General features: G+C 52.6%; 1 protein-coding gene across 4 annotated transcripts in view; it reads left to right on the plus strand.

The window, feature by feature from the left end:
* Positions 1–5,205: 5,205 nt before the first annotated feature.
* PAK4 (p21 (RAC1) activated kinase 4) overlaps positions 5,206–23,395 on the plus strand; it is a 50,585-nt gene continuing 32,395 nt past the window's right edge. For 2 of the 4 annotated variants that reach the window (XM_002762092.8, XM_008987974.6), the window contains exon 1: positions 5,206–5,335. The gene's annotated coding sequence lies outside the window, so the exon portion shown is untranslated. Of the gene's footprint in view, positions 5,336–5,471; positions 5,608–23,395 lie in introns of those variants that run through there. The other 2 variants (XM_054250743.2, XM_054250744.2) reach the window with 1 other exon arrangement.

Raw genomic sequence — 23,395 nt, forward strand, 5'->3', positions numbered from 1 at the left:
TAGTACTTTGTAATGATGAATATTTGCACATATATACCTTTGCCTATGTGTTCTTTTTCCCTAAGGAAAGCAACACTAGTCTTTTTCTTTAAGATCAGTTCCAGCTGGGTGCGGTGGCTCATGCCTGGAATCCCAGCACTTTGGGAGTCCTTGGCGGGCAGATCGTGAGGTCAGGAGATGGAGACCATCCTGGCCAACATGGTGAAACCCTGTCTCTATTAAAAATACAAAAATTAGGCAGGTGTGGTGGTGTGCACCTGTAATCCCAGCTACTCGGGAGGCTGAGGCAGGAGAATTGCTTGAACATGGGAGGTGGAGGTTGCAATGAGCTAAGACTGCACTCCATCCTGGGTGACAGAGCAAGACTCTGTCTCCAAAAAAAAAAAAAAAAATACATACATATATATATATATATATATATATATATATATATATATATATCAGTTCCTAGAAGTGGAATTGCTGTATTAAGGGGTAGATAGTAATGTTAAGTCTCTTGATAGATATCCCCAAAAAGCTGCCCAGATCCAGTCCACAGTGAGGCATAAGAGTGCTGATAGTGTGTACTCTCATCAGCACTAATTACATAATATTTACAAACATTTTTCTGAGAGGACATGTTTGCCTCAAACTAATAAACTTTTATTTCAATCAAATTAGAGCAATATTTATTTCATTAATTGCTTGTTAACCAATTCAATTTTTTGTGTTCACTGTGTTATTTTTTTAAGGTCCTTTGCGTATTTTTTTTTCTATTGTATGTTCACCTTTTTCTGTTATTGATCTACAGATGCTCTTTACATATGAAGGACAGAAAGCTTTGCTTGCCATCCATGCTTTGCAACTTCTCTTTTTCCTTGATGTACTGAAATGTATCATTTTTATGAAGCCAAATCCTCTTCACCCTCCTCGCCTTTGTCCATCCTTCAAGGGTCACATCCTCAACAACCCACCAGGAAGCCTTCTGTAGGAAGGAGGCTCTTTGGAGTCTGATTTTCTTCTCCCAGGGTCCTGAAGTAGCAGGGTCTGATTCCTCACCCTGAGTAAGCCATTGGGGCGGATCTGTCCCTGGGATTGTTCCAGGGGTCTGACTTCTGACTGCAATCCCTAACTAAGTTACAAGGGGGCTTCTCCAAAAATGCGTTCTAGAGCCTAAGGCTCTGAAGTTTGTGCAGGGCGTTAAAGAGGCAAAGCTGCACCTGCCCCTCCTGCCATTACTATGACCTGGTTAAGGTATTGTCATCTCAGCTCTTGGTCTTGGTATTTTTTTTTTTTAATGAAGATTCTGCAAGACAGAAGCATTTCAAAAGAGTGCTTAATGCTGACATGGATTCTTTTTAAAGGGCACATTCTCTCTGAAGGTTGGTGGGAGTGGGAGTTGGATCCCTATAGCACAATTTGGCAATGTGTGTCCAAGGCCGTGAGGAGGCAGCAGAGGGCAGTCAATGAGAGCAGTGCCCGGGAGTCAAAGCTGGGTTTGCCCCATTGGTCCTTGACTTTGAGCAAGTGAAATTACTTCTCTAAGCCTCAGTTTCCCCCTCTGCGAAAAAGGGGTGAATATTCCTAACTTTAGCTGTTAAAATTACATGGCTTAGCGCCATGCTTCCTGATGCACAGAAATGCTTGAAATATGGGAACTGTTACTATTCTTTTTTGAGATGAAGTTGTGCTCTGTCGCCCAGGCTGGAGTGCCATGGCTCAATCTCGGCTCACTGCAACTTCTGCCTCCCAGGTTCGAGCAATTCTCTGCCTCAGCCTCCTGAGTAGTTGTACTTTTTGTATTTTTAGTAGAGATGGGGTTTTACCATCTTGGCCAGGCTGGTCTTGAACTCCTGACCTCAAGTGATCCGCCTGCCTCAGCCTCCCAAAGTGCTGAGATTGCAGGCATGAGCCACTGCATCCGGCCACTGTTACTATTCTTAAATCTTAAAGATATACCTTATCCTTGACCCAGAGGTTTCATTTGTAGCAGGAACAATAATTAGAGATGGGCACAGATTTTAGCTGCTTGGATTTTGTGCAACAGGGAGGGGCATTATTTATAATAGCAAAGTATTACAGCATTGATGTTCAGCAAGACGGTGATTAGACAAATCCAAGTTCACTGATAGGACGGCATCTTATGCAGCCATTAAAACTAACCTTGAAGAATATTTAATGACATGGAAAGACACCAGTGATATTTACAATCTTGTGTTTTAAAAGACAACATTCTAGGCCAGGCATGGTGGCTCACGCCTGTAATCCCAGCACTTTGGGAGTAGAGGCAGGCGGATCACCTGAGGTTGGGAGTTCGAGACCAGCCTGACTAACATGGAGAAACCCTGTCTCCACTAAAAATACAAAATTAGCTGGGCATGGTGGTGCATGCCTGTAATCCCAGCTACTTGGGAGGCTGAGGCAGGAGAATCCCTTGTACCAGGAAGTGGAGGTTGCGGTGAACTGAGATCGCGCCATTGCACTCCAGCCTGGGCAACAAGAGCGAAACTCTGACTCAAAAAAAAAAAAGAAAAAGAAAAAAAAAAAGACACAACATTCTTTACAAAGAATGTATATGTTTCCAATTCTGTTAAAAGAAAAAAGGGGCCAGGCATGGTGGCTCATGCCTGCAATGCCAGCACTTTGGGAGGCCAAGGTGAGAGGATTGTTTGAGACCAGGAGTTCAAGACCAGCCTGGGTAACACAGCGAGAACCGTCTCTACTAAAAATTAAGAAAATTAGCCAGGCCAGGTGCAGTGGCTCATGCGTTTAGTCCCGACACTTTGGGAGGCCAAGGCAGGCAGATCACTTGAGGCCACGAGTTCGAGACCATCCTGGCCAACATGGGGAAGCTCTGTCTCTACTAAAAATACAAAAATTAGCCAGTCATGGTGGCAGTCACCCAGGAGTTGCTTGAACCCCAGAGGCAGAGATTGCAGTGAGCCAAGATCGCACCACTGCACTCCAGCCTGGTTGAAAAAGTAAGATTCTGTCTCAAAAAAAAAAAAAAAATTAGCTGGTGTGGTGGCATATGCCTACAGTCCCAGCTACTTGAGAGGCTGAGGTGGAAGGATCACTTGAGCCCAGGAGTTGCAGACTGCAACCCAGCCGGGGCGAGAGAGTAAGACACCCCCCCCGCCGCTTTCAAAAAAATACAAAGAAACAACGAACAAATAAAAAGAAAAAATTTAGGTAAACACAAAGAAAAATTAACTAATCATTCATTATTGCCACCAACATTAGTAGAAATTAATTAAATGCCTACTATATAGATGTTCTAGGGCAGAGGAGAAGCACCAGACATTTAAAAGTATCTCTGAAGCGATGGAATTATCATTCATTCAAACATCCCTTCCACCATTCATTTACCATTCATTTCAAACATCCCTTCTGGTGATATTTACAGTCAGTGTTTACTGAGCATCTACACACCAGGGCGCTGGGAATGCAGCAGTGAACAAAGACAGAAACCCATGTTGTCATGGGCTGACATTCCAGCAGAGGAGACAACCAACTAGCAGTAACTACAATTAGCAACGATCAGTAAGTTAAATGCAGACAGAGTTGGGTAATATGGGAGAGAGATGTTTGCTGCTTTCCTACGGGTGAGCAAGGGAATTATTTCACTAAGAAAGTGACATCCGTGTAAAGCCCCAGAAAAGGGAGGAAGAGACAGGTGCGGTGGCTCACGCCTATAACCCCAGCACTTTGGGAGGCCGAGGTGGTTGGATCATCTGAGGTCAGGAGTTCAAGACCAGCCTGGCCAACATGGCAAAACCCGCCTCTACTAAAAATACAAAAGTCAGCCGGGCAGTGCATGCCTATAATCCCAGCTACTCAGGAGGTTTACAGGAACCCGCAAGGTAAAGGTTGCAGTGAGCCGAGATGGTGCCACTGCACTCCAGCCTGGGAAACAAAGTGAGACTCTGTCTCAAAAAAAAAAAAAAAAAACAACCTATTTAAAAAAAAGAGAGGGGGGGAGGAAGGGAACTATAAGGATACCTAGGGGAAGAGTAAGTTCTAGACAGAGGAACAGCCAATGCAAAGACCGTGAGGTGGGAGCACACCTGAGAGTGTTCAGGAACAGCAGGAAGGCTGGCGTCCAAAAAATAAGATCGTGGAGAAAAAAGCTGTCTGGTCCGGCACGGTGGCTCACGCCTGCAATCCCAGCACTTTGGGAGGCTGAGGCAGGAGGATAGCTTGAGCCCAGGAGTTGGAGCAGCCTGGCCAACATGGTGAAACCTTCTCTTTAAAAATAAAAGAAAAATGCCAGACGCGGTGGCCTGCACCTATAATCCCAGCACTCTAAGAGGCCGAGGCGGGTGGATCAACTGTGGTTGGTAGTTCAAGACCAGCCTGGCCCATGTGGCGAAATCCTCATCTCTACTAAAAATACAAAAAAATTAGCCGGGCATGGTGGTGGATGCCTGTAATTACAGCTACTCGGAAGGCTGAGGCAGGAGAATCTCTTGAACCCCGGGAGGCGGAGGTTGCAGTGAGCCGAGATCGTGACATTGCACTCCAGCCTGGGCAACAAGAGCGAAACAACGTCTCAAAAATAATAATAATAAATAAAAATAAAATAAAATAATTCTAAAAATGGGACGTCAGGTGTTTGTTTCCAATATTTTGACTAGTTATTTTTTTAAAAACTTATTTAAAAATTAAAGATCAAACAGTATTAGGTTCCCAGGCTCAGATAGACCAGCGTTAAAAACTCATTACCTTCTTACTATGATGTCAAGCCAGCTATTTCACCCTCTGAACCTGTTTCTTTATCTGTAAAACAGGTATTAATTATATTATACCACAGGGTTGTGTATGCAGCGAGAAAAATGCAAATAAAGCATTTATCCAGGTGCCTGGCTCCGAGTAAGTGCTTAAGAACTATTTCTGGCCATAATTAACCCATTACTCTCTCCCAGCCCCTAACTCCTTTTAGGGGGAAGTTGAGAAATCGGTATCACACGAAAACAGTCATTTCCCCTTTAAGGACCTCAGTGGGCTGGGAGCCAGCCTTCCCGCACCTTTTCCAAAATTTCCAATCCCCGCTTGGCATTTTCTGCCCGAATGTCATCGATTGGACGCTCTGCACCAATCGGAGGCTGGAGCGGGCTTGGAGAAGCGCCGGTTCCGCCCCCACTCTGGTCCTGCCCACTGCCCGGTCAGCTTCGTTGCTATGGGGACTGGTGGGCGGTGAAGGAGGAGGGGGGGAAAGCCCCGGATATTCGTTGGGGATTCAACATGGCGGCAGCAGTAACCGCGATGGCGGCGGCGCAAGAGAGCTGAAGGAGGCGCGAGGGCGTGGAGTTCCAGGCGAAGCATCTAGGCCGCGAGCGACTGCGGTGCCGAGCCGGTAGGATAACGCGTCCAGCCAGGGGCTTGTAGTGGGCCTGGGGCTGGCGGCGGGACAGCATTTCCGCGAGGAGGGGGCGGGGCCGCCGGGGTCAAAGTTCACTGGTGGAGGGCAGGGTCGATTCCGAGGGGTCGGGGGTTAACGCTGACTGGAGGGAGGGGTAGTGGAGCCCGGAGGTCAGACTAGCGAAGGGGGCGTGGCGAAGGGGAGTGCAAAGTTTGAAATTCGAATTGGGTGCGCGTTCGAGGGGATCTGGGCAAATCTCAATAAAGGTAGGGTCAAAGTTTATAATTTGAGGGGAGGCTGCGCCTACGAGGGTCAGAGGTCACAGCCACGGGGGCGCCAGGTTGGAGGTTTAAAACTGCCCCCAGAGGAGCAGATGAATGAGTTTTAGGTTCGGGGGCATCTTTTAGGGCATCAAAGTTGGGGCGTGCCTAGAAGGTGCAAAGGTCAGAATCTGACAGTACGGCAGGTGTTTTCCAGACTCAGAAATTAAAACCCAAGGAGGAGCCTATTGCAGGGGACCGGGGGCCGGGTGGGGAATCCAGGGGCGTGGTTAGAGATGCTTCCTGGTGGCTGGAGAAGGGGGAACCCTCCCGCAAATAATAATAATAGGAAACACTAATGAAGCACTTACTATGGGCTAGACCCTCTTTTTAACACTTTGCTTGTATTGGCTTATTCAGCCCTCACTACAGCCTTAGAGGGTCTTAACCTGGTGTTAAGAGGTAACGTGATTTGCCCAAGGTCACCCGATGCATAAGTTGTGCGCTGGAATTCCAACTCCGGAGTTCTGGCCCAGAGCCCTCCTCTGGCCGACGCCTCTGAAGTCATCAGAACGTCGGTTAACGTTTAATGAGGGCTCACACCGTGCTCCACACCCTGTGTGCGCGGCGGTCTTATTTCACTCCTGCTGCACTCTTGTGAAGTGAGTGCTCAGGACCAACCTACTTTACAGACGGGAAAAGTGAGGCTCAGAAGCTTCTGCTGAAGGCAGAGTGAGAATCGAAGCTGGGCCTGAGTGATTCCAGGGCTCCTGCCCCTGGTTGCCACCTTGTCCGCAGCCAGCCATTCGGTCTCTCCTGGAAGCAGGGGGCTGGGCAGGGCCGGGCTACTCCCTGGAAAGGATCAGATTGTCTTGGTTTACTTGGAAGGGTGTGATCTGGCAGGGAAGATTCCTGTGTGCCTCTGGGAGTGGGGTGTTTGTGGGTGGCCTGGAGTCCGAGTGAGGGAGTCAGATGAGTTTCTGACTGGGGAGGGTGTCCCTGGGTGGTACCCCAGGCAGAGTTGGGTGTTCACTGTTCTTAAAACCCTAAGCTCTCACTGTGGTCCTGTCCCTCCCACCTCACTTCTGTGGCTCTGCCCGTTTCTCCCTGGCCTGTTTGCTGTTCTCTAACTCCGGGCCTGCACCTTCCGCCTGTTCTCTGACCTTCCTGTTCTTCTGCTGGGAATCCTTTACCCACCCTGTCCCCTGTCACTGACAGGTCGCTCACTCTCAGCTGGCCTGGTACCACCCTGGCTCACACTGGCTGCAGGCTCTCATTCTGTCGTGTGCCCAGCCCTTCCCTCCCTCCTTACCTTGTTTATTAGGGTGCCTGCGGAATTGCTCGGTGGGCTTCCTTGCCTCGGTCCTGGTCCCGCTGAAGCCCTGCCTGGCCTGCAGAGGATATGACGTTGCTGGGGGTTGACTGTTGGGCACTGCACCAGGTGCTGGGAGTGGGGCAGGGGACAAGACCCGGAGAGCCCCCAGCCTCAGCGGGCACTCATTCCCCTTGGGAGCAGAGTGGAATCAGCCCCTCAGCCAGCAGGGAGCTGGGAGGGTGCCCCTACCCTGGGCTGAAGCCCAAGTCCCTTTCCCCTAGGAAGGCTCTGAAGGATGAAGAGGAGGGCTGGGCATGGGCTCAGAGGAGCAGTGTGCAGAGGCCCTGCAGAGTTGGGGATCCAGGGCAACAGAGTCTGTGCAGGTTCCTGGTGAGACCCTGAGGGGGCTCTCATCCTGGGAGGGACAGTGGGAGCAGCGGAGGGCTGAGGAGTACCGGTGTGTGGAGCTTCGTGAGGCTGTGATGGAGTGTGATTCGGAGAGCAGTGCTGGGCCAGCGATGCCTGGTACATACCCTGCTCCATCACTCACAGGGTGCGTGAGGACCTCTGTTTCCTCTTCTGCAAAATGGGCATAGCGTTAGCATTGCCTCATAGAATTGCTGTGAGGATGCCAGGTAGAGAGCTGTGGCCCAAGGCCCCGCATCCAGTAGTTGCTGTGTAAGCATTAGTCTTGCTGCTGCCTGGGGAGAGACAGTGGAGACCCTTGCTTCTCCTGCCTCTGGCTTTCTCTGGCCGCCACCCCATCCCCACCTGGCTCTGGCAGGGTCGGGGAGCCGGCACACTGCCAGGCAGCCCTCTGAAGCTGGCCCAGACTCCCAGCCTTGCGGTGCCAGCTCACTCAGCATCTCGGCGTTTGGCACAGATAAGGAAGGATAGGGTTTGGGCATTGGAGACCCATATTCAGGTCCCTCCCTTGTCACTTACCAACCTTGGACAAATGATTTCTTATTTGCCACTTTTATTCCTTCGACACACTGGGCTAGGGGAAAAAGTAGAGCTTTCAGTATAATGAAACACTGATGCATCCAGCCAGCCTCTGGCCTGGGACAGAGCGCACCATGATACGGTTAGAGGCCAAGGGTCTCCTCCTCACACCCCTTCCTCCCTCCCTTCCAGGGGCAGCCACTGTCCTGGGTTTGGCAGTCGCCATTCCTCTGCAGCCTTTCATGCTTTTACTGCCTTTGGATGTATTCACCAACAATAGCTCTTGCCCCTGGCTGCACAGTGGAACCCCCCCAGAGAGCTTTGAAAAGACGCTTTGGCCCAGGCCCACCATGGAAATTTTCTTTCCAACTTACTTGGTCTGGGCTGAGGCTGGCCTCAGTCTTTTGGAAGCTCCCTGCCTGGGCAGTTCCTTCGGCCAGCAGAGGCTGACCACCGTTTCACAGTTCAGATAAATGGTGTCACCATAAATATGTCATTCTACAACTTGCTCTGTTTGCTCAACATTTTAGGTGTATTTGAGATGGGGTCTTGCTGGGTTGCCTGGACTGAACTCTTAACTCCTGGACCCAAGATCCTCCCACTTCAGCCTCTTGAGGAGCTGGGATTACAGGCGCACACCCCTGCACCAGGCTTTGAGCTGAGCCTTGGAGTCTGGCTCTCCCTCCGTGGGGATATGTGGCGGTCTGGGCCAGGCCATTCATTTTTTTCTGCTGCTATTTCTTTTTGTGATGGTGTCACATGGGAGTTGGCTCTTCACCTGTTGATGGCCGCTGAGGTGCTCTCCTGTTGGGGCTGTAATGGTGCGGTGACAGGCCTTCCGGAATGAGTATCCTTGTAGACCATGGCCAGAGTCTCTCTGGCGCGTGCCTAGCAGTAGAAAAGCTGGAGCCCTTTCCTTGCAGTTGCCAAGTGACGCCCCCAGCGGCTGGACCACTGTGCTCCCAGCAGGCTCCAGGCCTCCCTTCCTTCCAAGTCCTGCTTTGCACAGCTCTGTGGCCCTCGCTGAAATGATTTCCTCCGCCATGAGATGGGAGGTTTATGGACCCACCCACCCACCAGGCTGGTTGGAAACAGGTGGGGAGATGGTTCACATGACTGGCTTAGCCGGGACCTTGTCCCCACCGAGTCCCCATGCTCAGAGGAGAAGGCAGGCTGGGAAGGCTTTCACCTTTACGCCCTCAGGCATCTGGGACGATGACTGCAGCTTTGCCCCAACTGCCCTTGGGGGCAGGTGCAGGGGCTGACAGCTGGGAAAGAGAATTGTACTGACTGGAACCTCTCAGTAGGGAGGATGGAGGAGAAAGTTGGAGGCTGGGCGAGGCCTTGTAACATTCTTTCTGATTGTTGGTCCCGGTGGTAACCAGCACAGCCCAGCTCTACCCTTGTAGATTATAGTACAGTGAAGGAGACAGACCTGCTGCTGTCCCCAGTCAGTGGCAGAGAGGCCAGGGCTGTGAAGGAGAGGCCTATGTGAGGGGTCAGGGTAGGATGGGGGAGCCCAGGCAGAGGGGTAGGGTGGGATGGAGGCGTACCCAGGCAGAGGGGTCAGGGTGGGATGGAGGCGTACCCAGGCAGAGGGGTCAGGGTGGGATGGGGGTGTAACCAGGCAGAGGGGTCAGGGTGGGATGGGGGTGTAACCAGGCAGAGGGGTCAGGGTGGGATGGAGGCGTACCCAGGCAGAGGGGTCAGGGTGGGATGGGGGTGTAACCAGGCAGAGGGGTCAGGGTGGGATGGGGGTGTAACCAGGCCGAGGGGTCAAGGTGGGATGGGGGTGTACTCAGGCCAAAGGGGTCAGGGTGGGATGAGGGTGTAACCAGGCAGAGGGGTCAAGGTGGGATGGGGGTGTATTCAGGCCAAAGGGTTGGGACTGGATGGTGGGGAGGGGCACAGAGGGGCGGGGGCTGGGATGGAGGTGCAGGGACCATAGGAACCCGGAGGAGGCATCTGACCCAGCCTGGGGAGTGGAGGAGCGCTTTCTGGAGAAGGTGACATCTGACTGATGAGAGAATGTGAGCAAGGCCTGGAGGGAAGTGGAAAGAACGTAACAGGTCATGGGTACAGAGGTGCCGAGGCCCTGAGGTTGGAGTGACCTTGGATATTCGAGGGTCATCTAACAGGCCTGCATGGTAGCCTTGCTCTGCAATGAGCAGTTAAATAAGTACATAAAGTATAAAAGGAAGAAGTCAAACAGCCAAAGAAAGCCAGTGTGGCGTCAGAGGCGTGGAGGCCGTGGCAGCTACAGCAGGGCCAGGCAGGGCCAGGTGGGGCGTGTGGATTCCATTCTGTGCATAATGGGAAGTCATCAGAGACTTTAGTGACATCTGGTTTTCCTTTTATAAAGATTGCTCAGGCTGCTGTGTGCGGGATGGATTGTGGGGGGTGGTGACAGCGAGGCTGCTGTGGCAGTCGGGGCAGAAGAGGGCGGACAGGACGAGGGGCAGTGACGGAGGAGCATCCTCTTGCCAGCCGAGGTCGTCAGCACTTTACCCGGGTTACCTCACTTCAGATTCACAGCAGCCTGTGAAATAGGGGCTAGTATCGTTCCCACTCTAGAGATGAGAAACGCAAGACCCAGAGAGGTGTGGAACTTGCCTCAGGTCACACAGCAGGCAAGTTGCAGAGGTAGGATTTGAACCCCAGGCCTTGGGGCTTCAGCGTCACTGCCCACCAGGGCTGCCCTCCCGTGATTTCGAACTGGCTTGGATGAGACGGGCCCAGTTCCTGTCCAGTAGGTTCTTACCCAGGCTCCTTTGTAGACAGAAGCTCCACGGGGACCCGTCCCCGCTGGGTAGTTTCCAGGAGCTGGGTCCCTACCTCCCTCAGGGCCTCCCTTTCCTTTCTCGCCTACTTCTCGTCCTGCTGGCTCATAGTGAGCCAGACTTCCTGGCCAGACACCGGTTAGGGGTGTCCCCAGCAGCTGTTTCTGCCATCACCCAGCCCAGTCTTGCAGATGCTGCCAGCAGGATGCAGCCTCCTTCCAAGTCATGGCCAGGGAAGTGGGGCCCTTCCCGCCTAGTCACCCATCCGGGGCCATGGCTTCTTTTCTGTCAGCTGCCTGGGCCCACAGGAAGGTTGGGGGGGGGGTGGTCAGGGAAGGTAAGAAGAGGAACACTTTCCCATCCCAAGGGAGCCAGCTCTGGCAGATGCAACAGAAGCCACCGCTCACTGAAGCCTGTTTCCTGGGGTGCTCCTGTCCTGCCCTGACCCTTCCCAGGCTGGGAGGTCATCCGCTGCCTTCCCGAGGGTCACTGGGAACTTCCCTGCTGGGGCTGCCCAGTCCACACACATCCCTTAGCCTTCCCCACTAGCTGGGAGCCCCTGGGGAAGAGATGGAGCTTCCCTAGGCCTCTGGTTCTTCACCTGTTACAGGGAGTGTTGGCAGCCACCTCTCCAGGCTGTGGGAGGATGGGTGCGTCATGCTTAGCCCGATGCTTGGCATATAGTAAGCGCTTGGTAAATGTTGAACTTGGTGCTATATATATATTTTTTTTTCTTGAGATGGAGTCTCACTTTGTCGCTGGAGTGCAGTGGTACATTCTCAGCTCACTGCAACCTCCACCTCCTGGGTTCAAGCAATTCTCCTGCCTCAGCCTCCCGAGTAGCTAGGATTACAGACGCCTGCCACTATGCCTAGCTAATTTTTTATATCTTTAGTAGAAATGGGATTTCACCATGTTGGCCAGGCTGGTCTTGAACTTCTGACCTCATGATTCACCCACTTTGCCCTTCCGAAGTGCTGGGATTACAGGCATGAGCCACTGCGCCCGGCCCGAACTTGGTACTTTTGACAGTTTCCATCTCCTTGCACCCTGTTCCCCCTCTGGGTTCTCATCCCGTAGTGAGCGTAATAACCCCAGACCATGGTGTCCCAGCTCTGTGTGCCAAGGCACGAGTGTGCTGTAAATCTGTGAGCATGGTCGTGTGGCTCTGCCCAGAGACCCTGAGGAGGTGTTAGTAACCTCATTTCTCTTCTGTGTTTTAGTTTTAAGAACGCACGTTTTCCATCCATGTGCATGTATTACCTGTTCCCCTAAATAATCACTGAAGGACTGCACGCAGCACAAAAGGATGCACGGGGAGAGCAAATCTCTTTCCCAGCCGCCTGCCAGTCCCCTTCCCAGAGAAAGCATCACCACTCCCGGTTTATTTTCTTCTTTCTTGGAATATTTGTTCCCCCAAGTGCCCGCCCCTCCCTTTTGTTTTTACTCAGATGCAGCGGACTTCCCATGTTTATATTCTGTCCTGCGTTTTGTGTTTCCTGCTCCGAAGCTCACTCTCAGGACAGAGTGCTGCCTTGAGTGTCCCATGCACACGAGTGCCCCCAGGAATGATTGTCTTTCTGTGCTGTGAACAGGGCTGTGCCTGCCTGAGAGTGACTGTGCTCACATCTCTGATGTGACTCTGAGCTTGTGGCCTCGTGGTCCATGACAGGTGTCCCTTTAGCTTTGCCAGTAGTGTTTCACTCTGCCAGGGAGGTTGTCCAGCCCACACTTCACTCCCAGTGCCTGATGGCACCCAGGTTTCCTCACTCCCCTGCTGGAATAGATGATTGTCACCTGACGCTCTCACCTTTGCCGTCAGATAGGTGACAAATGGTCCCATCGTGGTTCTGATACTAATCAGAGCAAAGCGGGACAGCTTTGTGTTGCTGAAAGCCATCTTGATCTTCCTTTTCTTTGAGCTGTCTATTCCTGATCGTTTTACTTTCTCTGAGAATGGGAAACTGAGGCACAGGCCAGCAGCCCCACAGCAAATATGTGGCAGAACTGGCACTCAAACCCTGGCTCCATTCTGGAGCTCCTAACCCATCTGACACAGTGGAGGTCAAGGGCTTGGCCTCCAGAGCCAGCTTTGTCTCTTACTAGCTGTGTGACCCCTGACAAGTCATGTCACCTCTCTGAGCCCAGGTGTCCTCATCTGTAAAATGGAGTGCTAATGGTATCTCCTTATAGGTATATTCAGCAGGATGCATGCATAGTCAGTGCTCACAGACTATGAGGTGCATTGCTAGGAGCTGTTATTAACATGAGCAGGCACCGTGTGAATGCTTTCTGTGAGCAACGTAGTGGACCCTCCCATCAGCCCCAAGAGACACATGATATTATTATCTCCCTTTTCTTTTTTCCTTTTTCTTTTTCTTTTTCTTTTTTTTTTTTTTTTTTGAGATGGAGTGTTACTCTATCCCCAGGCTAGAGTGCAGTGGCACGGTCTTAGCTCACTATAACCTCTGCCTTCCGGATTCAAGTGATTCTCCTGTTTCAGCCTCCCAGGTAGCTGGGACTACAGGTGCCCGCCACCACGCCCAGCTAATTTTTATATTTTTATTAGAGTCTGGGTTTCACCATGTTGGCCAGGATGGTCTTGATCTCTTGACCTTGTGATCACCTGCCTTGGGTTCCCAAAGTGCTGGGATTATAGACATGAGCCACCTTGCTGGCCTATCACCTCCCTTTCCTAAGGGAGGAGCCTGAGAGCCTGGAGACCTGCCCTGGGTTACAGAGCTGGACTTGGATACAGAAGTCCTGGCTCCTAATCACTGTGGTGGCTTCCCCTGCCCCCTGGGGCTAAGCCCGAGGATTAGAAAACTCCCCTGTCCTGCTTTCCCCACCCCCGTTCTGCCATCTCCATTCCAGGCAGGCTGCCCTGGAGCTTTTGAGCAGACACCTTGAGGGGTGGAAGCACCGGGTGAGTGTGGTCTTCACCTAGAGAGTCTCCCTTCTGGGCCCTCCCTGCTCCTGCCACCAGGCACCTGGCCATGTCCTGGGAACTCCTGATAAAGCGGCATTGTGCAGCGGTTTCAGTTCGCTTCCCAGCCTGGTTTCACCACACCCACACTTCACTCCCAAAGGCGGAAGGCGGCCGGCCTTCCTGGGCTTAGTGGGGTGCCAACTCCCCTCCCCTTTCCTTCCCTCCCTCGCTGCACCCAGTCCGTGGTCAGCACTGGGTGTGGGGAGACAATAGAACCCTGCGAGGCACTGGCCCCTCCACAGACCCGTCCCCAGGTGAAGACCCCTTGCTGCCCTCCCCGCAGGCGACCCCTGTCCCTCTCTCCCTGGGAACCCTCCTTTCCTGCCACACACAGGGGCCTCCATAGTTAGTTCTGTCGTCCCTTCCCTGAAAATCTTCTGCTGCAGCCTGGCCCCACGTTGTTTGACTCTGAAGTGCTATATATATACACAGCACTTCTGACTCCACTGCTTTGCAAAAACCTTTAATAATTGTCAATTATAATATGCCCACAGAAAAGTGCGTAAAACACACAGGTAAGCTTAGCAAAGAATTGCATAGCAAACAACACTTCCCCACCAAGCCCTGGGTAAAGACAGAGCACAGCATCCCAGAAGCCCCCCGATATCCGCTGTCAGCCATGACCACAGTCGTGAGCGCTCTCCTGACCTTGGTGGTCATCGTGTACTTGCTTTTCCTGACAGATTTTAGCATGAGGTGTGCATCCTTGAATTACAGAATGTCATTTTGCCTGCTCTTGAACTTGACATAAATGGAATCTTCCAGCATGTCCTTGTCTGTGCCTTGCTTCACCCTTAGGCCTGTGTGTGAGATCTGTCCGTGTGCCGTGTGTATCTATAGTCATTCTTCTTTGTTGCCATATAATATTCCTTTTTTTTTTTTTTTGAGATGGAGTCTCGCTCTGTCACCCAGGCTGGAGTACAGTGGCATGATCTTGGCTCACTGCAGCCTCTGCCTCCTGGGTTCAAGCGATTCTCCTGCCTCAGCCTCCCGAGTAACTGGGGTAACAGGCGCACACCGCCATGCCTGGCTAATTTTTTTTTTTTTGTATTTTTAGTAAAGACTGGGGTTCACCATGTTGACTAGGCTGGTCTTGAACTTCTAACCTCAGGCGATCCACCTGCCTTAGCTTCCCAAAATGCTGGGATCACAGACATGAGCCGCTGTGCCCAGCCCTGTATAATATTCTGTTTCTCCACCTCCTGCAGCGCTGGTGTGAGCCAGCTCTTTGTAGCATCTCCTGGGGTGCCAGTGCGTGTGTTCCTTCAGGGAATATACCCGGGAGTGCATGGCCCAGGGCAGAGGGTAGGGTAGCTTCACATTTAGTGGACGCTGCCGCCCAGCCTCCCGAGGTGGTCCTATCTGTGTGTGCCCCCAGCAGTGGTGACTGAGGGTCTTAGCTGCTCCACCTCCTTACCAGTATTTGGTACTGTCAGACTTTTTAGTTGACTTTGGAACATTTCTATTTTTTTCTTCTGCAAAAGTAATCCTACTGGTTGTCATCGGGCTAAGCCCCTTGTGTTGTTTTCTCTTCCCTGTGCTCCTGTCCGTTCCGGTTCTCACCCATTCTGTGGGCAGGAGTCAAGCGCTTCCTTTTTTTTTTTTGAGATGGAGTCTTGCTCTGTCACCGAGGCTGGAGTGCAGTGCGGCGATCTCGGCTCACCACAGCCTCCGCCTCACAGATTCAAGGGACTCTCCTCCCTCAACCCCTCAAGTAGCTGGGATTACACCATGCCCAGCTAATTTTGTAGTTTTAGTAGAGACGGGGTTTTACCATGTTGGCCAGGCTGGTCTCAAACTCCTGACCTCAAGTGATCCTCCTGCCTCAGCCTCTCAAAGTGCTGGGATTACAGGCATGAGCCACCGCGCCCAGCCCAAGTGCATATTCTTTGACCAGCCTTGTGCTAGGGCCCAGTGACCCAAGGGTGAACCCAAGCAACAGGCAGCCCTCCCTGCGCTCAGCTGGGCAGGAAACACAGACCCCGACCAAAGAGCGACAGAGAGACAGCCGGACTGGAGGCTCCCAGGCCCTGTCATCCCTCAGTGACCCCATTTTGAGAAGAGGTACCTCCATCCCTCGTCTGGTTTCAGGAACAGGCTTCTCCGAGTCTGGCGTCACCCTGACTCCTCTCTTGTCCCCTCCGAATCCAAGTGTCCAGAAAGCCTGTGGCTCCTCCTAAGAACATAACCTGGTGCTTCCTGCTCCTCTTCCTCATCACTTCCTAGTTCAAGCCACCCTCATCTCCATCCTGGACCATTGAGGCAGCCTCCTTTCTCTCTCCTCCACCACTGTCCCCACAGTTGTCCCCACATAGCCAGAGGGAGCCGGGCACACCTGGTCAGGGCAGGAACCCTTCTCTGGTTCTGCGTCTCCCAAGAGATAAGCCTGCCAGGCCCCAGGCGACCTTGCCACTTTCCTGCCTGTACCCCTTCCTTCCTCTCCTGCCAGCATTGCTGGAACATTCCAGGTGGGTGCTACCTGGGGGCCTTTGTCTTTGCTGCCCCCTGGGGGCAGTATCCTCCCTCCTTCCATCTAGGCAGCCTCTGCTGATGGTGGCCTCCCTTAGGGAGACCTTTCTTCCCTGCCACAGGTCGCCAGGAGCAGCCCGTCACCCTCTCTCTAGCACCTCCCATGATGGTTACATTATGACGTGTGGGTCTGTTGGTTTATTTCATCTCCTGGCATAACTTAGCCTCAGGGCACTGGGGTAGGGGTAGAACAGCAGGGATTGGGGTGTTGAGGTCTCTGGGTAAATGTTGGTTGACTGACTGGCTGAACTGTCGTAAGCCAGGCTGCCAGAGTGTCTAACGGGGACCCGCCCTGGGTAGAGCACAGTGGGCAGGTTTTTTCCTGAGGAGGAAATGCCACTTGAAGGAGGAACTTGTTCTTGGCTAAGGGAAGAAGGGGCGGAGGCGTCTGGCAGAGCCGAGGTCTCTGGGCAGGGGAGTGAGTACAGGGGGCCTTTGAGGAATTGAAGGATAGGTCGGTTCTTGGGTTGGTCTGGATTCCAGTCTTGACGGCCACTTGAGCCCCTCTGTGCCTTAGCGTCTTCCTCTCTAGAAGGGGCTGCTTCCGGTGTTCTGGACATCCCTGAAGTTCTGCTCCTAACACACCTATCCTGGCTCCTGACACATCAGTGTAAAAGTGATTGTTTTTTTCCAACAAATTCGGTGGAGTGCTGGCCTGCAGTGGTGGGTAAACAGACCCAGTTGCTACCCATTTAGAGCCTGGGCTCTGGAGCCATCTGGGCACCCCTGCTTGGAGGCAGGGGAAGGCCTGGTGTGACCTTGGGCCTGGAGAGTCCTTATTCTGGATTCGGAAGATGATTCTGGATCATCTTCAGGGTGATTCCTAGGGAAGACGAATAGAGGGTTTGCGCGTGCTGGCCCTGTGTCCCGGCCAGTGCTCCCAAGCTGCTGCCTGGGCCTCCCTGAAGTCCCAGGAGGTGGCTGCACCCGTGTGACCCATTTCACAGATTAGGAGGTGAGGGTGGCACCAATGGTATGTTCTTGGCCCATTTTGCAAACTAGAGCGATCTGGCGGTATCTCCCCTGTGGTCTGATGTGCATTTTTCTGGTAGCCAGTCAGGTGGGGAGCTTTTGTTTGTTCTTCAAGACTCCTAGGAAGGAAGGGCCACTTCAGGGCACTTTCCCTTTTTTTTTTTGAGACAGAATCTCGCTCTGTCACCCAGGCTGGAGTGCAGTGGCACAATCTTGGCTAACTGCATCCTCCACCTCCCGGGTTTAAGCAATTCTCTTGCTCAGCCTCCCGAGTAGCTGGGACTACAGGCACATGCCACCACACCTGGCTAACTTTTTGTATTTTTAGTAGAGACAGGGTTTCATCATGTTGGCCATCCTATTCTCAGTTTTTTGTTTTTTTTTTGTGTGTTTTTGTAGAGATGGGATTTCACCACGTTGCCCAGGCTGATCTCAAACTTCTGAGCTCAAGCCAGCCACCTGCCTCAGCTTCCCAAAGTGCTGGGATTACAGTGTGAGCCACTGTACCCAGTCCATGCTTGACTTTTTGTAATTCCCTTTGCATATTAGACAAGCATCTTGTCAGTGTATATACATGTGTGCTCGAGCACACACCCAACACTGAGTCTCTCAATCCATGAACGTGGTATGTCTCACCGTTTGTTTATGTCTTCTCATCATACTTTTCCAGCCGAGGCCTCGCCGGTCTCTTGTGGGGTTTGTCCAGGGGTAGTTCATGATGTGGCAGGGTGTCTGTGCCCTCCACTCCCATGAGATGCCGTGCACCGTAGGTTTGGACTTGCTGGGGGAGGACCTCATGGCTGTGGCAGGAGGCCACTTCCCCCGTTCTCTGCTTCTTCCCTGGCACCACCCCTGGACCCTGACAGAGTGTGGGCAGAGTGCCCAGAAAGGAGGCTATAATTTTACTGAACGATTTCAAGGGCTAATTAAAGGTTTGCCTTGACTAATCAGCTTATGGTTTAATTATCAGGGAACAGGCTCTGGGATGCAGGGAGCAGCTCAGCTGGGGTCTCCCCACAGCATGGCAGGAAGGAGCCTGGGCCCCTCCCTACACTGCGGGGGTAGCAGGATACGGGGATACCCCAGCGCCCTCCAGTAGGTCAGTGGGGGGTTCTCCATTCCCCTCCCCGCTGTGACAGGTGGAGGACAGCAGGTGCGATGGAGATGACAGCCGATTCCTCCCCTTATTCTCCGTGTTTCCCAGAGCCCCCTACCGGGGAGGGGCCGGCCCATCCCTCCAGCAGCTTTGGCAGGGCCCGCCTTTCCTGCTTGCCTGCAGCACCTCAGCCTCGCTGGCCTATGTGGAGTGCTCTGACTTCATTTATTCTGTGGCTCTTGGCTTAAAGGTCAGCACCTCTGGGAAGCCTCCTCAGACCTCCCTCCTGCCAGAGCTGGAGATCAGCCTCGAGGCCCCTTGCCAGCTCTGGGGGTCACGGTTATTCATCCACTGCTCCTCCTGCAGGCACTGAGAGGTACACTGAGGGGGATGCCTGAGCAGGGCCAGTGTCGGGGTGCCCAGCGGGACAAACGGTTCAGGACCGGAGCTCCGAGGAGGGGGCTGGGAGGGGGTGTTCAGGCCGGGAGGACTGAGTGATGGCTTGGAGGCAGCTGGACCAGCAGTGACTCCTGGGAGTTTGTGAAGGGGGAGGGGACCATGGAGATGGCCGTGCCAGGCTTGGCTTCATTCCTTGCATTCCTCAGCAGGCCCCAGACTCCTGATGGCCCTAGGTGGGGGAGGGTGAACCGGAGAGGGCCTTCTAGGCACTGCCCCCCCATATCACTCTATCTCAGTCTCACTTTACGCCCACCCCCGCCCAGGCCTCGGGGCTGGATCTGCCCTCCTGCCCACTCCCCCATCTCCTCCTCACCCTTTGGCTGCGCCTTAGGGTCACCTGGGGTGGGAAGGGTTCTCTGCAGGGGCCCAAGCCGGACTGTCCGAAGCTGACTCTCCAGCTGTGGGGTCTGGGCCTGGGGTTTTCGATGCTCCCCTGGTGACTCTTAACAGGCTTCTGAGCCGGGGTGGGAGCTACCAGCTTGCAGGAATGGCAGCAACGTGTTTTAGCTTTTGGTGTGTTCTGGGTGCTTTTCTAGGCTTCTGACATGGAGGGGTTAAGTCATGGCATGCCACGGGGACCTGTGACTGTGATTCCTGTGTTCCAGACGAGGCAGTTGAGGCCCAGCAAAGGCCTCTGAGTGGGGCATTGCAGGCTCTGTCACTGTCTTATCTTCCCATTTCTGGTCTGTCAGACGTCTGTCTGGGCCACCATTTCACTCCTGTCTCCCTCCCTGCTTCTCTGCCTCTTATCTCCCTCCCCCACCCCACCCCCTGCCTTTCAGCTTCTCTTCTCCCCTGGCAGAAACTTCCCAGATTTCTTTTCTTTCTTTCTTTTTTATTTTTATTTTTTTGAGACAGAGGCTCACTCTGTCGCCCAGGCTGGAGTGCAGTAGCACAATCTCGGCTCACTGCAACCTCTGCCTCCCAGGTTCAAGCAATTCTCCTGCCTCAGCCTCCCGAGTAGCTGGGATTACAGGTGCCTGCCACCATGCCTGGCTAATTTTTTTTTTTTTTTTGTATTTTTAGTAGTGACGGGGTTTCACCATGTTGGTCAGGCTGGTCTCAAAATCCCAACCTCAGGTGATCCACCTGCCTCAGCCTCCCAAAGTGCTGGGATTGCAGACGTGAGTCACCGCACCCGGCAGCATCCCAGATTTCTGTTTTGAGGCAGAATCTGGCTGAAGCCACAGAGGGGAGATGGGTTCTGCAGGCCCAGGATGTCCTTCTGAGGGGAAGGATGCTGATGTCACCCTTACGTGCTGGCCTCCCTTACAGCTCCTGACACCTGGAGTCCAGGGCTCGGGGCAGCACAGCATCTGATTGATAATCAAGTCAGAGGGTGGCTAGGGCCAACTCTGCAAGCTTGCCGGGAGGACTGTCCCTGCCAGCAGGCTCTGACATGCCCTGCGACACCAGCCCCCTCCACGGTCCCTGAAGTCCTCTACTGCCAGTTAACATTTCAGCTCCTGTGGGTAGGACTGCCTGCCGCCCAGTAGTTTAATTGCAGCAAAAGTTTTTCCTAAAAAGGCGAGTATTGCATTGCAAGAGCCTTTATTATTTTATGGGAATGGGGGGAATGATAGCCAGTGGTCCCGTCTGTCCCCACTCACGGAGGACTGAGGCTCCCCTTGCCTCCTCTCCCTCTACCCCTTCCCCGCCCCAGGGAAGGGCTCAGGAATCCAGCTCCCTCTCTGGCCTCTCTGTGCTCCAGCACAGCAGCCTCTGACCCTGGGCGAGGCCCTGAGCCTCAGATGTTTCTGAGTTCCCACATCTGGAGCAGGAGGATAATGATTCCTGCTGCCTCCCGGGGTTGCTGGGAGGATGAAGTGAGTCTGCTGTGCGATGCTCAGAACGGGCTGCTGTCATTATGTCATTCTGGTTACTAGTACTCTTACTGCCATGACACTTATTAGTGAGGCGGGATGCGTGTGTGGATTTAGTAGTTAGGATTCACAGGGTGAGTGATCCATAATTCCTTGTCATTTCAGTAAGGTCACATTTCCTCTGGTAAAATGTTGAACATTTTTATCGTGGAAATGTTCACACGTATACTCAGAAGAATGGTCTCGTGCCCACGCGGGGTCCCTGGCAGCAGCTCAGCAGGTAGCAGCCGTGACCAGGCCTCGTCACCTGTGCCTGCACGCCTCACCTCCCTGCTTATTTCAGACCAAATCCCAAACGTCATGTAGCCAGAAATATTCCACACCTTTCTAAAAACAAACCTGCCTCAGTCTCCTCACACACTTCCCCAGTTGTCTTATAATCCCTTTTCTTTTTTTTTTTTTTTTTTTGAGCCAGAGTCTTACTCTGTTGCCCAGGCTGGAGTGCGGTGGTGCGATCTTTGCTGTCTGCAATCTCCGCCTCCTGGGTTCAAGCGATTCTCCTGCCTCAGCCTCCCGAGTAGCAGGGATTACAGGTACGTGCCACCACACCTGGCTAATTTTTGTATTTTTTAGTAGAGATGGGGTTTCCCCATGTTGGCCAGGCTGGTCTTGAACTCCTGACCTTAGGTGATCTGCACACCTCGGCCACCCAAAGTGCTAGGATTACAACCATAAGCTCCTGCACCTGGCTCAAGTCAGCTTTTAAAATAAAAGTTGAATCTTTTTTAAAAAGGCAAGTGGATTGAAGAAAACCCTCTGGAGTCACTCCTAGATCCAGCAGAAGTAGGGCAGGAGGGACTGAGGGACTGAGGCTCGGGACTCCCTTCCCTGCCTCGGGAGCTGGGAGCCAAGGGCTGGTTGCCCAGCTTCAAGTAAACCAGTGGTGTGAACATGTGGTCCTCAGGCTCCTGCTTTGCTAGGGCTGCAGGCCCCCAGCTGAGAGCTGACGCCTCCCACCCAACCCCCACCCCACAACCCCTTCTGCATCGCCTGCTGGTTACACCTTCAGGGTAGAGTGGTCTCCCACCCCAGCTCTGCCCTTGGCCGCCGTGTCACCCCGGTTGGCTTTCTCAGCCTCTCCACCTGCTTCCTTCTTGACAGCATGATGGTGGCCGTAAGTCCCTTGGGCCTGTACATCCCAATGACTGGTCCTCTGGGAGCTGCACTTCCATTTCTGCATTTTAATATAAACCTCCTTGACTTCAGCTGCTCCATTCCCCGCTCCCTTCCAGCCACTCGGCTTCCAGTCCTAGGGCCTCGGCGCTGACCGTGCCCTCCACCCTCAGTGCTGTTCCCAGATTCTCCTCGTGCCTTCCTCACCTGTATCCATCTTTGCTCAGAAGCCACCCCCTTAGAGACCTCCCCGACTGTGCCCTCTGAAAGAGCACCTTGTCACTCTGTCTCTTCTCCCACTGGTTTACTTGTATATTGTCTAGTGTCCCCACTAGAATGTCAGCTCCAGGAGGGCAGGGACTCTTGTCTTATTCACTGCTGTGTCCCCAGTGCCTAGCACAGTGCCTGGCACCTGCTAAGTGCATGTTAAGGAGTTGTCGCTCATTGGGTAGAAGCATTTAAAAAAATGGCTGGGCACGGTGCCTCAGGCCTGTATTCCCAGCACACTGGGAGCCTGAGGCTGGGGGATCACCTGAGGTCAGGAGTTGAAGACCAGCCTGGCCAACATGGCAAAACCCGTCTCTACTAAAAATACAAAAATTAACCAGGTGTAGTGGCATGCGCCTGTAGTCCCAGCTACTCGGGAGGCTGAAGCAGGAGAATCGCTGGAACCTGGGAGGCAGAGGTTGCAGTGAGCCGAGATAGCACCCCTGCATGCCATCCTGGGTGACAGAGCAAGACTCTGGCTTAAAAAAAAAAAAAGAATTGTTGAGTGCATGAATGAATGAAAGAAGGAGTGTGACTGGGCACAGTGGCTCACATCCCAGCACTCTGGGAGGCTGAGAAGCTGAGGTGGGCAGATCACGTGAGCCCAGGAGTCTGAGATCAGCCTGGGCTGTAGTGAGACCTCCCTACAAAACGATTTTAAAATGATTGTTTCTAAATAATTTTAACATTATTTAAAATTTAAAAGGGCATAGTGGCACGTACCTGTGGTCCCAGCTACTCAGGAGACTGAGGTGGGAGGATTGCTCAAGCCCAGGAGTTGGAGGCTCTAGTGAGCTACGAATGCACCACTGCTCTCCAGCCTGGTGACAGAGCAAGACTCTTTCTCAAGTTGGATGGATGGATGGATAGAGAGAGAAAGAGAAAGAGATAAGATAGAGCAACAGAGCAAGACTCTGTCTCAAGATAGATAGGTAGATAAGTAGATGGAGAGATGGTAGGTAAGTAGAGATAGATAGATAGAGAACAAGACCCTGCCTCAAGATAGTAGATAGATAGATAGGAGATGGAGACATAGATAGAGATAGATTAGATAGATAGATAGATAGATAGATAGATAGGAGATGGAGACATAGATAGAGATAGATTAGATAGATAGATAGATAGATAGATAGATAGATAGATAGATAGATAGAGATAGAGAGGAGAGATGGAGAGATAGGAGATAGAGACATATAGATAGATGATAGATAGATAGATAGATAGATAGATAGATAGATAGATAGAAAGGATAGGAGAATGGACGTGGTTAAGTGAGTAGACTTTGCCCCGGTGAGAACTGCCGTGGCATCCTGGTTCTGATACACTCACCGTGTGACCGAGGGCTGGTACATCTCTGTGTGCTTCACTCTCCTCCTCTGCAAAATAGGGTGTGAACAGCACCCTCCTCGCCACCTTGTTTTGCACCAGGATGGAGCCTGCACGTAA

The sequence above is a fragment of the Callithrix jacchus genome, chromosome 22, assembly GCF_049354715.1.
Source record: "Callithrix jacchus isolate 240 chromosome 22, calJac240_pri, whole genome shotgun sequence".
NCBI lineage: Eukaryota > Metazoa > Chordata > Mammalia > Primates > Cebidae > Callithrix > Callithrix jacchus.